The sequence below is a fragment of the Salvelinus namaycush genome, chromosome 1 (assembly GCF_016432855.1).
Source record: "Salvelinus namaycush isolate Seneca chromosome 1, SaNama_1.0, whole genome shotgun sequence".
In the NCBI taxonomy this organism is placed as follows: domain Eukaryota; kingdom Metazoa; phylum Chordata; class Actinopteri; order Salmoniformes; family Salmonidae; genus Salvelinus; species Salvelinus namaycush.
In genome coordinates this window covers 37375952-37391643 of record NC_052307.1, presented here as the reverse complement: position 1 = coordinate 37391643, position 15692 = coordinate 37375952, and the positions used below count along the sequence as shown (strand labels likewise).

The window sequence follows — 15692 nt, the reverse complement described above, 5'->3', positions numbered from 1 at the left end:
ATGCAAGACAAACCCCAAAGTTGTCCTATGAACTGTCTGGCAGCATGCACAGAGAAAGGCGGAAGAGGTTTTAGCAACCAAAGGCTTATCTTCGAGCACAGTGACCTAAAAGTAATAATTTCTATAGTGTTTGAGAGATAAGCAGCATGTTATTATGCACACCTGGTTAAAATGGTATGCACATGTTCAGTGCGTGATATTGGAAATATGTATCTGATTGGATGCGCATAGTTTTATTGGCAGGCCCTTATTGGTTGTTTGCCAAGGTATTCTAGTGTGCTTCCTTTGAGCGGGTTCAGATGGACTCTTGCTTGAAACCGGCTATGTTGTATCCGCTGTCATGCTGGAAATAAACCTCTTTGGGACGTTAATGCTTTATACTGTTGAGTTTCTCTTTGCAATAACTAAAAAGAACCCTGCTTCCTTTAACAAGGGATGCAACAGATTGGCAACGAGGTAATGGAGTTTTTGTCCGAAGGGGAACAGAGTGAGCAAGAAAGTGTTAGCGCCATCGACACAATCTGTGTAGAAAAGCTAGCACCGAAGATGGCGTTCGGCAAGGCCGAGGATTTTCACTTCGAGGAAAGTTTAGAAGCCTATTCGGAAAGGTTGGAACAGTATTTTGAAGCTAATGAGCTCAAGTCTAAAGCCATATTTTCTGACGATTGTTGGCAGAAAGACTCACAATTTGTTAATGGACTTATGTGCGCCACAGAACCAAGTGAAAAAATGCTGTTGACTAAGTCACTACATACCGAGGACTAATTTTATTGCTGAAAGATGCAAGTTTCATGCAAGGAGTTAACTCGAGGGAGAGTCGATAAGTGAGTACTTAGCTAGTTTAAGAAAACTATCAGCCACATGTAAATTCAGTCAGTTTCTTGAAGAGTCATGACATGATAGATTTGTGTGCGGTGTTAAAAGTGCAGAGCTGAGAGACCGTTTACTGAACGTAGCTCACACAAACAAAAATAACATTAGCACTCACTGTGGATATGCGATTTTCTTTTGAAATAACGAAGAAAAGTGCACAGCAGTTTTTCACAAAATACTTTTAAAGCAAATGCAGTCGAGAAGAAAAGCGTTGCCAAGAAAACGGAAGCAACAGGTAAACCATTTTACCATTGCACTGGAAAAAGGCACAGCCTAGAATAGTGCCGCGACAAAGATTTTGAGCGTCGGGATTGCAAGAAGAAAGGACACATAGCCAGGGCATGCCGCTCGCATCAAGTGGGAAACAATGACACGAAGCAAGCAAAATAGAACAAGCATCTGGATGCTACTGAGGGAGAGGCCTCCTTACTGCGACTGTAGGAATACGTGAGCAACGATGTCATTTCCGGTCACAACTTGTAGACTTGTTTAAGTGCTGCTGTGCGGTTTGTTGCTAACCTTACTTTGCTACCTGCCAACTTTACGGTTTTTACTTTTTAATGACCGTTTTATATATACTTCCCGCCCCCCCCTCGCACAACTTTTTTCATTAAACTTTTTCACCCCGGACGTGATTCGTCAGGACCTCCACCAGCCGAAGCTAAGTAGTAACATTAACATTATGCCTTCTAATTGCAGTCGATGTACTCATAATATACAGGAGAACGATCGCCTTGTGGCGAGGATAGCTGTGCTGCAAGCCCAGCTTCAGACGCAATCGTTAGGCAAGGGTAATTTAAGTGTAGGAAAGGAGGAAACAGCGTAGGTGCCACCAATAAGTACAGATAGTAGTATAAATCCCCTCGCACGGTCCCCGCAGCCAGACAATTTTCTCATGGCTTCTGGAGGGAAATGCTGTAGGAATTGCTCAACCAGTGTCGCTCATTCAGCCGACAGAAACTTTCAATCGGTTCTCCCCATTAAGCAACGGGTCGGAGTCAGAGGCCGAGCCTTCTTTGGTCTCTCCTCCTCCCGTTACGGGGTCTGAGACACCGAAGCCTCCCACCATTAGCTCTGACAAATTGAAAACCCTAGTCATTGGCGACTCCATCACCCGCAGTATTAGAATTAAAACGAATCATCCAGTGATCATACACTGTTTACAAGGGGGCAGGGCTACCAATGTTAAGGCTAATCTGAAGATGGTGCTGGCTAAGGCTAAAACTGGTGAGTGTAGAGAGTGTAGGGATATTGTTATCCACGTCGGCACCAACGATGTCAGGATGAAACAGTCAGAGGTCACCAAGCGCAACATAGCTTCAGCGTGTAAATAAGCTAGAAAGATGTGTCGGCATCGAGTAATTGTCTCTGGCCCCTTCCCAGTTAGGGGGAGTGTTAAGCTCCACAGCAGAGTCGCACAACTCAATCACTGGTTGAAAACTGTTTTCTGCCCCTCCCAAAAGATAGAATTTGTAGATAATTGGCCCTTTCTGGGACTCACCCACAAACAGGACCAATCCTGGCCTGCTGAGGAGTGATGGACTCCATCCTAGCTGGAGGGGTGCTCTCATCTTATCTACGAACACAGACAGGGCTCTAACTCCCCTAGCTCCACAATGAGATAGGGTGCAGGCCAGGCAGCAGGCTGTTAGCCAGCCTGCCAGTTTAGTGGAGTCTGCCACTAGCATAGTCAGTGTAGCCAGCTCAGCTATCCCTATTGAGACAGTGTCTGTGCCTCGATCTAAGTTGGGCAAAACTTAACATGGAGGTGTTTGCCTTAGCAATCTCACTGGAACAAAGACCACCTCCATTCCTGTCATTATTGAAAGAGATTGTGATATCTTGACCGTAAGTGCCGTATGCACTTACAGAAGCTGTTGAAAGGGAAGGGTTTCTTACTCCAGTGAGTGGGCTGCTCCAAATTGTGTGTATACTAAAAACAGAAAATACTGTAAGAATATTTGGAGATTACAAGGTAACTACAACCCGTGGCTGGAAGAACGCAGGACTTGTTCACAAAATCCACAGCTGGATTTTTCATTAGGCGTACCAGCAAGTACAGTTAGCTCTAAGCACTATCTCACCATTAATATGCATAAGGGGTTGTTTAAGGTCAACAGGCCTTATGGTGTTGCCTGTGTGCCAGCTATTTTTCCAGGAAATGATGGATCAGATACTACAAGGTATAGATGGGGTAATCTGCTATATTGATGATATACTTTTCACAGTGCACGACACAGAAGAACACATGAGAAATCTTGAAGTGCTAAAAAGACTGAAAGTGCAATCAAGGTTAAAAGAGAGAAATTGTATTTCTTCCAGAACAGCATAGCCTATCTAGGTCATGTGATAGATGCAGAGAGGATACACCCCATGAAACAGAAAACTGAAGCTACTGAGAAGGCTCCCATTCCTACAAACACCACTGAGCTCAGGTCTTTTCTTACTTAACTATTATGGCAAATTCATTCAAAATCTGTCTATCATAGTTAAGCCTATGACCGCTCTACTGCAGAAAGATGTCAAATGGAAATGGTCACAGAAAAGCCAAAGTGCTTTCGAGGAATGCTAAGAGACATCTACTTACTAGCCAGGTGTTAGTTCACGACAACCTGGAGCTACCGCTCATACTAGCCTGTGATGCGTCACTGGTAGGTCTTCTGGATGAGCATTTTCTTGTTTGCTTATGGCTGTATAGAGTTGGTTGAGGGCGGTCTTAGTACCAGCATCGGTCTGTGGTGGTAAATAGATGGCTACGAATAATATAAACTCAGCAAAAAAAGAAACGTCCTCTCACTGTCAACTGCGTTTATTTTCAGCAAACAACGTGTAAATATTTGTATGAACATGACAAGATTCAACAACTGAGACAAACTGAACAAGTTTCACAGGCATGTGACTAACAGAAATTGAATAATGTGTCCCTGAACAAAGGGGGGGTCAAAATCAAAAGTAACAGTCAGTATCTGGTGTGGCCACCAGCTGCACTAAGTACTGCAGTGCATCTCCTCCTCATGGACTGCACCAGATTTGCCAGTTCTTGCTGTGAGGTGTTACCCCACTCTTCCACCAAGGCATCTGCAAGTTCCCGGACATTTCTGTGGGGAATGGCCCTAGCACTCACCCTCTGATCCAACAGGTCCCAGACGTGCTCAATGGGATTGAGATCCGGGCTCGTCGCTGGCCATGGTGGAACACTGACATTCCGGTCTTGCAGGAAATCACACACAGAACGAGTAGTATGGCTGGTGGCATTGTCATGCTGGAGGGTCATGTCAGGATGAGCCTGCAGGAAGGGTACCACATGAGGAAGGATGTCTTCCCTGTAACGCACAGCGTTGAGATTGCCTGCAATGACAAGCTCAGTCCGATGACGCTGTGACACACCGCCCAAGACCATGACGGACCCTCCACCTCCAAATCGATCCCGCTCCAGAGTACAGGCCTCGGTGTAATGCTCATTCCTTCGACGATAAATGCGAATCCGATCATCACCCCTGGTGAGACAAAACTGCGACTCGTCAGTGAAGAGAACTTTTTACCAGCCCTGTCTGATCCAGCAACAGTGGGTTTGTGTCCATAGGCGACGTTGTTGCCGGTAAGGTATGGTGAGGACCTGCCTTACAATAGGCCTACAAGCCCTCAGTCCAGCCTATTGCGGACAGTCAGCACTGATGGAGGGATTGTGCGTTCCTGGTGTAACTCGGGCAGTTGTTGTTGCCATCCTGTACCTGTACCGCAAGTGTGATGTTCGGATATACCGATCCCGTGCAGGTGTTGTTACACGTGGTCTGCCACTGCGAGGATGATCAGCTGTCCATCCTGTAGCGCTATCTTAGGCGTCTCACAGTACGTACATTGCAATTTATTGCCCTGGCCACATCTGCAGTCCTCATGCCTCCTTGCAGCATGCCTAAGGCACGTTCACGCAGATGAGCAGGGACCCTGGGTATCTTTATTTTTGTGTTTTTCAGAGTCAGTAGAAAGGCCTCTTTAGTGTCCTAAATTTTCATAACCTTAATTGCCCACCGTCTGTAAACTGTTAGTGTCTTAATGACCGTTCCACAGGTGCATGTTCATTAATTGTTTATGGTTCATTGAACAAGCATGGGAAACAGTGTTTAAACCCTTTACAATGAAGATCTGTGAAGTTATTTGTATTTTTACAAATTCTTTGAAAGACAGGGTCCTGAAAAAGGGACGTTTCTTTTTTCGCTGAGTTTAGATGAAAACTCTTGGTAGATAGTGTGGTCTATAGCTTATCATAAGATACTCTACCTCAGGCGAGCAATACCTCGAGACTTCTTTAATACTAGATATCGCGCACCAGCTGTTATTGACAAATAGACACACACCCACCTCTCGTCTTACCAGACGTAGCTTCTTCTCTGTTCTGCCGGGGCATGGAAAATCCTGGCAGCTCTATATTATCTGTGTCATCATTCAGCCACGACTCGGTGAACCATAAGATATTACAGTTTTTAATGTCCCGTTGGTAGGATAATCGTAGGTCATCAATTGTATTTTCCAATGATTGCACGTTAGCCAGTAGAACAGACGGCAGTGGGAGTTTAGTCACTCGTCTACGGATTCTCAGAAGGAAGCACGACCCGCACCCCCTTTTCCTCTGTCTTCACACAATGAACAGGGATTTGGGCCTGTTCCCGTAAAGCAGTATATCCCTCTCGTCGGACTCGTTAAAGTAAAAAGCTTCTTCCAGGTCGAGGTTGAATACTTGCTGTTCTGATGTCCAGAAGTTATTTTCGGTCATAAGAGATGGTAGCAGCAACATTACGTACAAAATAAGCTACAAACAATGCAAATAAAATATACAAAATAGCACAGTTGGTTAGGAGCATGTAAAACGTCAGCCATCCTCTTCGGTGCCATCTTACTAATTCATCATTTCAAACCCTTCCTTCTGGGTTTTACAATCTAAAATACACACATAAACAAGGTATCTATAGACTCAGGTGACTAAATCTCTCAATGTTTAACCATTGTTTACATAGCTCTTACCACATTCTGTTTGCAGTAACTGTCCCGGAGACTTGTCAAAACATGTTTAACTTGTCAAACAAAAAACAACCTTCAATTCTCGTGTTCCATACCACCTAGAAACCATATTGACTTTCACAAGCAAAAGAGAGACCAAACATAACAGTTTCACACTAACCGTGATAAGAATGAGATTGGGGCAAGGTTAGCCCAAGCTACATTCTAGTGGCTCTCCAAATTTAGAATGACAGAACCAACCGTGAAGCACTAAGCACTGTCACTCGAATTTAAGACCCTCAACTGAGTACACAGCAACACCGGCATAATGTACATTTACATTGAACTTATTTTTCTCGCATTAACTTCATCATGGCCCCCATTTGTGGTAATGACAGATTGGTATCGCAATGAAATCTTAGTATAAATTACTATACATTTCACAGTGTGCAGACCTCCACAATCAACCTGATACCCAAAATATTTTTGGGGGGATAAGCTAAATCAATTACGGGCACAGTTGACCACCCCCCTCCTTCACGGCACTCCTCCTTCTGGTGTTTGTTCATGCTCTTCTTCAGATAGCGTTTCAGTTCGTTCCACATCAGATGATAGTGTCACGTCAAGCTGAATAGGCACCTTCTAAAGTAAACATTGTCAGTTTGACCTGTTGCATTGAAAGTGTTATGACTCTCCCGGTCGAGGGTACAAGGCCTAAGATCAGCTTGGCAAATAGCTGACGATAGCTAGGGGGGGGGGGGGGGGGGGGGGTGTGACACCAGAGAGAGGGAAACTCCCTCTCTCTCTCTGCTCTTCAGTAACAACCAAAAGAATGCCTTTGCAGCCAAAACTATAACACCCAAACAGTTAATATTGAAACAATATTTCTAAGATAGGAATGTTAAGAATGGTCAGTGGGAATAATCATGTCATATTGCTTTTCATTTTGTGAGGTTATTAAAAACTGTATGAACCAAATACTGTAACTTAGGAAGGAAACCCCCTTCGGCTTTCAAGTTTCCATCCAATATGATGTTAATGCAATATGAAGAAAGATTCAACTATTTTTGTTATAATAGGAATGGGATTTTTGGTTTTCTAATGAGAAGGGTTTTTCATGTCCGTTGCACATCAACTAAGCCACGCCCCGAATGAGGCCAGAAGAGCGTGTCACTGTGACGGAACCACCCTTTCCGACCAGAGTGCTTAAAAGGACTCGCTAAGAATTAACATCTTCAGACCAGCAGACGTGAAGCGTTAGTTAAACATTACAAATTGTTGAAATTCCCAGACCAGAAAGCGTGCAGCTGTGGCTATTCGTTGAAATGGTTAGAAACTCTTAAACGCTCAACATTAGGTGAAGATGATAACCTCACTAAACCAAAACCTTGACAGTCTGCAGTTGTGCATGTAAACGGGTCTAGAACTTTGACTACCTACCCAAGGAAGAAAAGAGGCGAGAAGCTCACCTCAGACTATCACTGGTGCATCATTGAAGGCACGGACAACTAAGGACATTGTGACTCTGACCTTACACCCATCAAGCCCTTCCCATAGAAGGATTGGTTGCAACAGAGAGACGAACAAAGACATCTACACATAAATACATTACATTTCTTACCCAGACAGGCGGTGGTTCATGTGCAAGGTATTATAGAATGTATACACGATAAATGTCCCTTTATCTCTTTCCGCACCCGCTCTCCATTGTGTAACAAGCCGTCATATCTTATCAGTCCACTAGGGACTTTTGTCTCATGTAAGTGTGTATGTGTATTCTGTGTTATTTAGTTAGTAAATAAATAATGAAACCAAATGCATTTACTGGAAGAACTGTGCAGATGCAAAGTTTGATAACAGAATTACGGTAAAATCTCAGTTTCTCATGCAACCATGTTCTCCAAAAACTTAAATATCTGCTCCGAATTAAGATTCAAAGATGTCTATAGAGAAAATGGGGTGTCAGCTTTGACATGACACCTTGAGTTAAAAAAAAAAGATTTTGGTGAAGTGGATTTACATACGGTAACATAATTACGGAAACGGAATTACATCGTGGGTCCCTGAACATTTTGGAATGGCAGAGTGAGCCAATCACACCGTTTTTTGTTCAATGCTACGTGACATTCCATAATGGCTGTTGTGGCTACTGCTTGCTAGCATGAGGATGAAAACTGCAGTTTTCCAGAAAAGCTAGCAGTCATTCAATCTTCTCGTGTAACGGTTGGGATAATGGAACAATTCGGAGTACAACGCATTTCTCATCCCTCTATTGGGTACCTTTTTCTCTTGCCCCCTCCGCTGTGTCTTAATCTACACAGGAAACCTGTCCAACCCTAGTCCAGCTGTAAGCAATCTGCTGGTTAACATTGCTTGAGAGATACACCAGCTGTGTTCTCTATGACAAGACAATTCTGAAATCTTTCTGGTGACCTTCACCAGAAATATCTGGTGGTGCTAAAACAATTGATTACTGGACTCATTTGTGGACACTCTTCCAAGACGCTGCTAAAGCTTGCAGAGAACACCGGAGGTGTGGCTGAAAAAGTGATCATGTATGTTCTCAGAAGTGTCGATGATAGGTTGCTGGATTATCATGAACTACATTGTGCCACTGTGGCACATGTGAACCAGAGCCCTAAGTACTTTATTTTCTACACTAATCATAACTTAAGACATTTGATGTATTAGTAGTTTATTTCATTATTTTTCAATGAAAATGTCACTTTAAAAGGTATTTTTAAAATGACTGTGGATTCATTACCATCTACATTGGTGGCCATTTTGAATTCAGCTTCCTGGTGAAAATATTTAATTAGTTCCTCTTTTATCTGTCAGATACCAGCTTTTATGGCAGCCATTTTTAAAAACACGCTTGCAGGTTAAGTTTGAATGGTTTTGACCTGGTGGTTTACAGCTATGACGGGAAGTTACTTTTTTTGTCGCAGGTTAGGAGAACTTACCCAGCAGGTTAGGAGAATTAACATAGCCGGTTAGGAGAGTTAGGTTAATGTTAAGATTAAGGAAAGGGTTAGCTAAAATGTTCTCCTAACCGGCTACGAAAAGTCACTTTCAGTCAGATGTACTCCATCTAGTCACAACCAATTTGTTACAAACCTAAGGAATGAATGTACCAAATGTAATGCTTCTATCCACAACCTGCCCAGGGACTACAGTTAAAACATTTGCCAGCTGGCTAAAACCAGCACTTTTACTGAAACTTTGATTAATATGCACTGTCCCTGTAAAAATAAACTCAAAAAAATGCTAAGGCCATGGACCAGCTTGTAGTCCTAAAAACCGGAAATGAGTAAGCATTTTCTGCCTCTGGTTCATTGGCCATTGCTATGGGCAGGTTGGCATTTATTGTCACAAATCTTGCCCTGGAGGCAGCTCTGTCGAGTGGTCTCTAGCTGGCACAGCCACAAAGTCATAAAATATGATTTTAAACCTAACCTTAACCACACTGCTAACCCTAATGCCTAAACCTAACCTTAAATTTAGAACAAAAAGCTCATTTTTGTTTTTATGAATTTTTAAGATAACCAATTTTGACAGCTGGCCCATCTAGCAGAAATCGCTTAGTTCTGGCTCCAGGGCAAGATTCATTACAATAAACATCAACCTGCTTTAAGCAGGAAATTCATGTGGAAAGAACAGTGTTTGGGGATATACTGCACACCAAAAATAATGTGAGGTTAACCCAATAATACAGGGGAGGCTCACCCTGACACTAGAAAATATATGGGGCCCTCCGGTGGCACCCTCAGGGAGTACACTCAAAGGTGACCTCTGACCTGTGACACTTACTGTATGTCACAAAAAAAATGTCAAACACTTTTCCTGCCTGCCACTACTCTTGATTATCTAAAAATGTTAAGTTACTCTGAGGTAAGTTGATCTAATATTTAGGCATTTATTAAGTTTTATATATAATCTCATTAAGTTAGATCTATAAATGTTTTATACATATACCATTAGCTGAGCCTAAAGATCAATAATCCACTTGTTTAGAAAAAAAATGGTAATATGTTTTTAATAAAGCAGTCAAATTGAAGCTGAGTGTGTTGGGGGCAACTGCCCACCCCCTCCCTGAATTTGTATTTTCCAAATCATGTCCAAATCGTCTACAAGTAACTTCATTGAGTTATATAGCATTTAGATACTTTAGGATGATTTGGACATGATTTGGTGGGAAAATTAAAAGAGGGACCTTACATCAAGACCACATCATAGTGAGGATATTAATAGTGAGATGTGCAATGCCATTGTGTTTCAATATTTGATTGATTTAATTAAAATAAGACCTAGACTTTAGCTTTTAAAAGTGAATTACTCAAATGTCAAAACAAAATGTATAAAATAGATTTTAACACACAAATCTTCAGGGTCAAGTTACCAAACTTACCTTTTTTGTGTCAGCAATTGAACACCGTTCTTAGGGGGGGTGGTTATCATGACCTTTATGAATTATGAAGCCTTTAATTACTCAAAATAAGTCAGTTGCTAACTGTCAGAGAAATTGAACTACAATATTAGTCTGTGTTAACCACAGGCCTTTGGCGTTATCCAACCCCCCCCCCCCCCCCCCCCCCCCCAAAAGCATACATTTCCACATAGGTTTTGGCCAACAAGCCGGGGCGGATAGTTTCCGTTAGTACTTACAAAAATACGGCATTACTAATGCCTATGGTTTTTGTCTGGTTTTTGGAAAACGCTGAAAATAAGGTCTGTGGTAAACACAGGCTTATGAGATCTAATATGTTTTGTTCTATGAGGTCATCTTCATGAATGCAGATACACTGAGCTATGCCCAAGCCGTACGCAGTAAAAGAGCCCACACGCAGAGTTTGGAGCATCGCCGGCCACACTGCCCTCCACACCACCCTCTTCAATTCCTCCTTAACCTCCCTCCCATGTTACCAGACCAGGCCCGCCTCAGCCCAGCTCTACCAGACCCGGCCCAGCACAGCTCAGGCAGACCCGGCCCATCACAGCACAGCTCTACCAGACCAGGTCCACCCCAAGCCAAGCTCTACACAGCACCGACTGCTAACCTAGGGTCTGGCAAAACACTGTTGAAGGTAGTGCACCACATGATGCAGGCCAGACCATGTATCATTTACATCAACCCTCATATGCAGAGTTTGGAGCTTTGTCAGCCACACTACCCTCCACACCACCCTCCTCAATTCCCCCACAACCTCTCTCCCAGGCTAGTTTTAGATACCCCCTACTCCCATCCCCAGGACAGGCCTGGGACACTCCTGCCCCCCAATGGCAGCCCCAACCCTGCAACAGGAGAGACACCAAGACCTTCTGTGCACACCCAGAATGGAGCATTGGCAGCAACCCTGGTCCACTGCAGCAGCTTCATCCGGGTGTACTGAGCTCTGCCAACACTGTTCTCCAAAGTTCTCGCTCCAGCCCCTGCATCCAGAAACTCGAGGGAGGTCTAACAAATGTTCAGTCTGCTCTGCTCTGCTCTGCTCTCACATAGTTTGCAAGGGACCTTGGAAATGTCTCCACTCACTCTACAAATCGCTGCAGATGACCCTATGCCTGTCAGCTCTTATGGGAATGAGCTTAATACCCGCTCTGACTTTAAATCTCGTAGGGGCTTGGGCTAATGCACCGACATGTGCTAAGTATGATTTTTTTAAATTATACAATTTACATGTGGGTGCAGGACTCATGCCCTGACATTCTGGTTCTCTTGGAAACATGGTTAAATGGTTCTGTCTCTGATAAAGATATTGAAGTCAATTATTATAGTGTATTTAGATAGCTAAAATATTAGAATCCTTGATGAATTCTCAGCTAAGATATTTTTTATTTTATCAGTTGGGTTTTAGACCAGGTCATAGCACTGTCTCTGCTGCATCCCTAGTTATAAATGATGTGGCTAACTGTATGGATAAAAGGCAACATTGTGCTGCCCCTTTCATTGACCTGTCAAAGGATTTCGATGCTGTTGATCACTCACTACTAATTCAGAGGTTTTACTCAATTGGCCTAGACCAGGCTGCATGTAACTGGTTTAAAAATTACTTGACAGACAGGACTCAATGTACTGTATATCTACTGATGGTGTTAAATCAGGTTTCCTGGATATTACGAAAGGTGTCCTGCAGCGGTCAATTCTGGGTACTGAACTTTGTACTGTTTACATTGACAATATCGACTTGTCTGTCAAAATATGTAACCTGCACTTGTATGCCGATGATACTGTTGTGTATGCTATTGCCCCCATGGTTGAAGAGGCTCTATCTGAACTACGGTCTGCCTTCATTATGTTACAGAAAAACTTTATTAACCTGAAATTAGTATTGAATGCAGGTAAAACTAAGTATATGTTGTTCTTTAGAGCGCTTAAAAATAAGTCTGATGATTTAAGCATATGTACTTTGGAGGGTGTCCATATTGATCGTGTCCGTGCTAACAAATATCTGGGCATCTGGATAGATGAAAAGCTGTCTTTTAAAAAGCATATTGATGAGTTGGTTAATAAAAATGGGCTTCTTCTGTAGAAATAGGTCCTGCCTTTTGCTAAACTGTAGAAAGTAGATAATTAAGTCGATGTTCCTATCGGTCCTAGACTATGGCGACATCTATATGAACGCAGCTGCCGCTTCATTAAAGCCGTTAGATGCGGTTAATCATAGCGTACTGCACTCTATTACGGGCAACAATTTTTGTACTAATCACTGCATTCTCTACCAGAAAGTTTGTTGCCACTTTTTGATGTGGCTAATATATTGTTATTTTTTCATTTATAAAACCCTTTTACGAAAGGTCCCACTGTACCTAACATCATTACTAAACTTAAGACATATGAGTTACCACACTCGTCATCAGGGATGGCTAACTCTGGAAATTCCTTGGGTCTCTACTAAGTTAGGCAAATCCACTTTTAGTTTTCTTGCACCTTTTTTGTGGAACAATCTTCAAAATGTTCTCAAATTGTATGTTCTGGTGCCTCTAGGGCAATTCAGAAAGCTGATTGAGGACCTCATTACTGATGAATGTGTTTGTTTTTATGACCGTGTTTTTCTTTGTTTCTGTTTGCATTTTGTATTTATATTTTGATGTCTGTATTTTCTGCAATACAGGTCTCATCTGTAAAATAGACCTTGTCTCAGTATAAAATAAAGGTTAAATAAAAATAAAATAAAACATTAGCTAACGCCACTTTTTGTGAATTTTTAAGCATTTACGTAAATAAAAACATACGCGTAAAGCACAAAGGCTTCATAATTCATAAAGGACATGTTAACTGAATGATATTATCTCATATGACAAAATGTACAAGATCACCTAAGCCTGTGTTCATCTCAAACCTTATTTTCAGCATTTATCCCAAAACCTCATTCTTTCCCCATTCATTTCCCCCATAGGAATGGCTGAACCAACCAGAGGTAACAAGCTGGTGAGCTACTGCTAGAATTCAGGGTTGTCACTAGTTAACACAGTCACAAAGTCAAATTCAATTATTTATATATACATCCATTATAGGGGATTCCGTGTTGGAGCTACCGTGCTTCCATCTTGGCACTCCCACACCGGTGTAAAAAAACATTTTGGAATATATGAAGTATAATTGTTGGAGATTACTAATGGTACTGTCCCCACTACAACAACAAAATACTTAAATACATGTAATTTTGTCCTTGAAACAGTTACATGAAATACTGTAGAATGTAATTAATTCCTATGGAAAACTGATTGTGCCTACTGGGAAGTGCCAATATGGCCGAGTTAGATAAACTTGGATTTTTCGGCAGGTACATATGCAGGATGCTACCCTCCAAAGCATGACCTTCGCTCCAGATCAAAACTCCAAACCTACAACCTAATTTGGACCAAAATTAACCGGAGAGATTACTGCTTCCAAGGTTTTATTTGTCCAAGCTTTCCGGAGGGTGCTCCAGCCAACAAACAGCAGAGACCAGAGGACACCATTCCAACCTGGAACTGAGCCAGATACAAATTCAATGAGCACTATGGTGTGAAGTAAAAGGCCTTTGGGCCCAACAAGTGTCAGGAGTCTTTGAAACGTCCTAAAGCCCCATCCTGCTGTTCAAATACCATATTCACTGGCATCGGGACTCTGATTCTCTATTGGTTACAGACTTTTGGCCTCCCATCCTATTCTAACCACCTCTCGCTGGCTTTTTATACAAGTTACCTGATGACATTTCTGTACAATATGATCTTGTTGCCATCTGATGCACATTCAGAGGTCATAAATCAGCACTGCAGAGCTCTCCCTGTACTATGCCGTGCCTTGATTGTATTACCATTGATGATATCTGGAAATGTGCATGTACACCCTGGCCCATCTACAGTTGCTAGCCCTAATTCTGACTTGTGCTCTGATATCTGCTTCACTGATTTCTGCTCTCGTAAAAGCATGGGTTTTCTATTACCTAAAATGGATCAATTGAAAGTGTGAGTTCACAGCTCCAATCCAGATGTGTTGGTCATTACTGAGACGTGGTTAAGAAAGAGTGTTTTGAATACTGATGTTAACCTTTCTGTTTGTAACCTTTTTCGGCAAGACAGATCTTCCAAAGGTGGGGAGTGGCATTCTTTACCAAGGATCCCCTTTAGTGCTCAGTTGTCTCCACCAAGTCTGTACCCAAACAATTTGATTTGCTGGTTTGAAGCATTAAACTTTCAAATAGCTCTTTGTTGACTGTTGCTGGGTGCTATCGTCCTCCATCAGCACCGGCTTGTACCCTACCTGCCCTAAGTTCTCTCCTGGCCCCTTACACTAAGTCTGAATTTGTCCTGCTAGGTGACCTAAACGGGGACATGCTTAAACCACCTGACCAAGTCCTAAAGCAATGGGACTCCCTAAATCTTTCTCAGATTATCACCAGTCCCACAAGGTATGGCTCCAAACACCCAGAAAAGGCTACTCTCCTCGATGTTATCCTCACAATTAATCCTGATAGGTATCAGTCTGGTGTATTCTGTAATGACCTTAGTGATCACTGTTTTACAGCCTGTGTTTGTAATGGCTGCCCAGTGAAACGACCTGTCCTGATTTGTCATAGACGCTTGCTAAAAAACTTCAATGAGCAAGCCTTCCTTCTTGACCTGACCTCTGTAAAATGGTATAGAATCAGCTTGAACCCCATGTCGAAGACACTTGGACCTTCTTTTTTGATATTTTCAGTGGTATTGTTAACAAACACACCCCCATTAAGAAAATTAGAATTAAAAACAGGTTCAGCCCCTGGTACGACCGTGATCTTGCAGAGTTACTCCAACTCAAGAATTGCATTTGGCGAAAGGCTCAGCACACGTATACTCTCAGGCACTCAGGCTATCCGGAAGGCCAAAGTTAGTTACTTTAAGGAGCAGTTCTCTCTCTGTGGGTCTAACCCCAAGAAGTTCTGGAAAACGGTCAAAGACCTGGAGAATAAACCCTCCTCCTCACAGCTGCCCATGTCCCTTAATGCTGATGATGTGGTTGTTACTGACAACAAGCACATGGCTGAGATCTTTAATCACCACTTCATTAAGTCCGGATTCCTATTTGACTCAGCCATGCCTCGTTGCCTATCCAACATTTCCTCATCTCCCATCCCTTCTTATGCGACTATCCCCAATACTTCTCCCTCTTTTTCCCCTGTCCCACTACAAAGTTTCTCCCTGCAGGCAGTCACTGAGTCTGAGGTGCTAAAGGAGCTCCTTAAACTTGACCCCAAAAAAACATCTGGGTCAGATGGTTTAGACCCTTTCTTCTTCAAGGTTGCTGCCCCTATCATCGCCAAGCCTGTCTCTCTTTCTGGGGAGGTTCCCATTGCTTGGAA

The 15692-nt window shown here is 42.6% G+C and overlaps 1 long non-coding RNA gene across 2 annotated transcripts; it reads left to right on the top strand.

Moving 5' to 3' along the window:
* Positions 1-10556: 10556 nt before the first annotated feature.
* On the top strand, positions 10557-14145 carry LOC120055148. Of its 2 annotated transcripts, none has more exons than XR_005477667.1 (3): positions 10557-12207; positions 13266-13286; positions 13653-14145. It is a non-coding gene; the product is annotated as an uncharacterized LOC120055148 (long non-coding RNA). The 2 variants fall into 2 exon arrangements; XR_005477668.1 differs by having other exon boundaries at positions 13266-13487.
* Positions 14146-15692: the final 1547 nt, after the last annotated feature.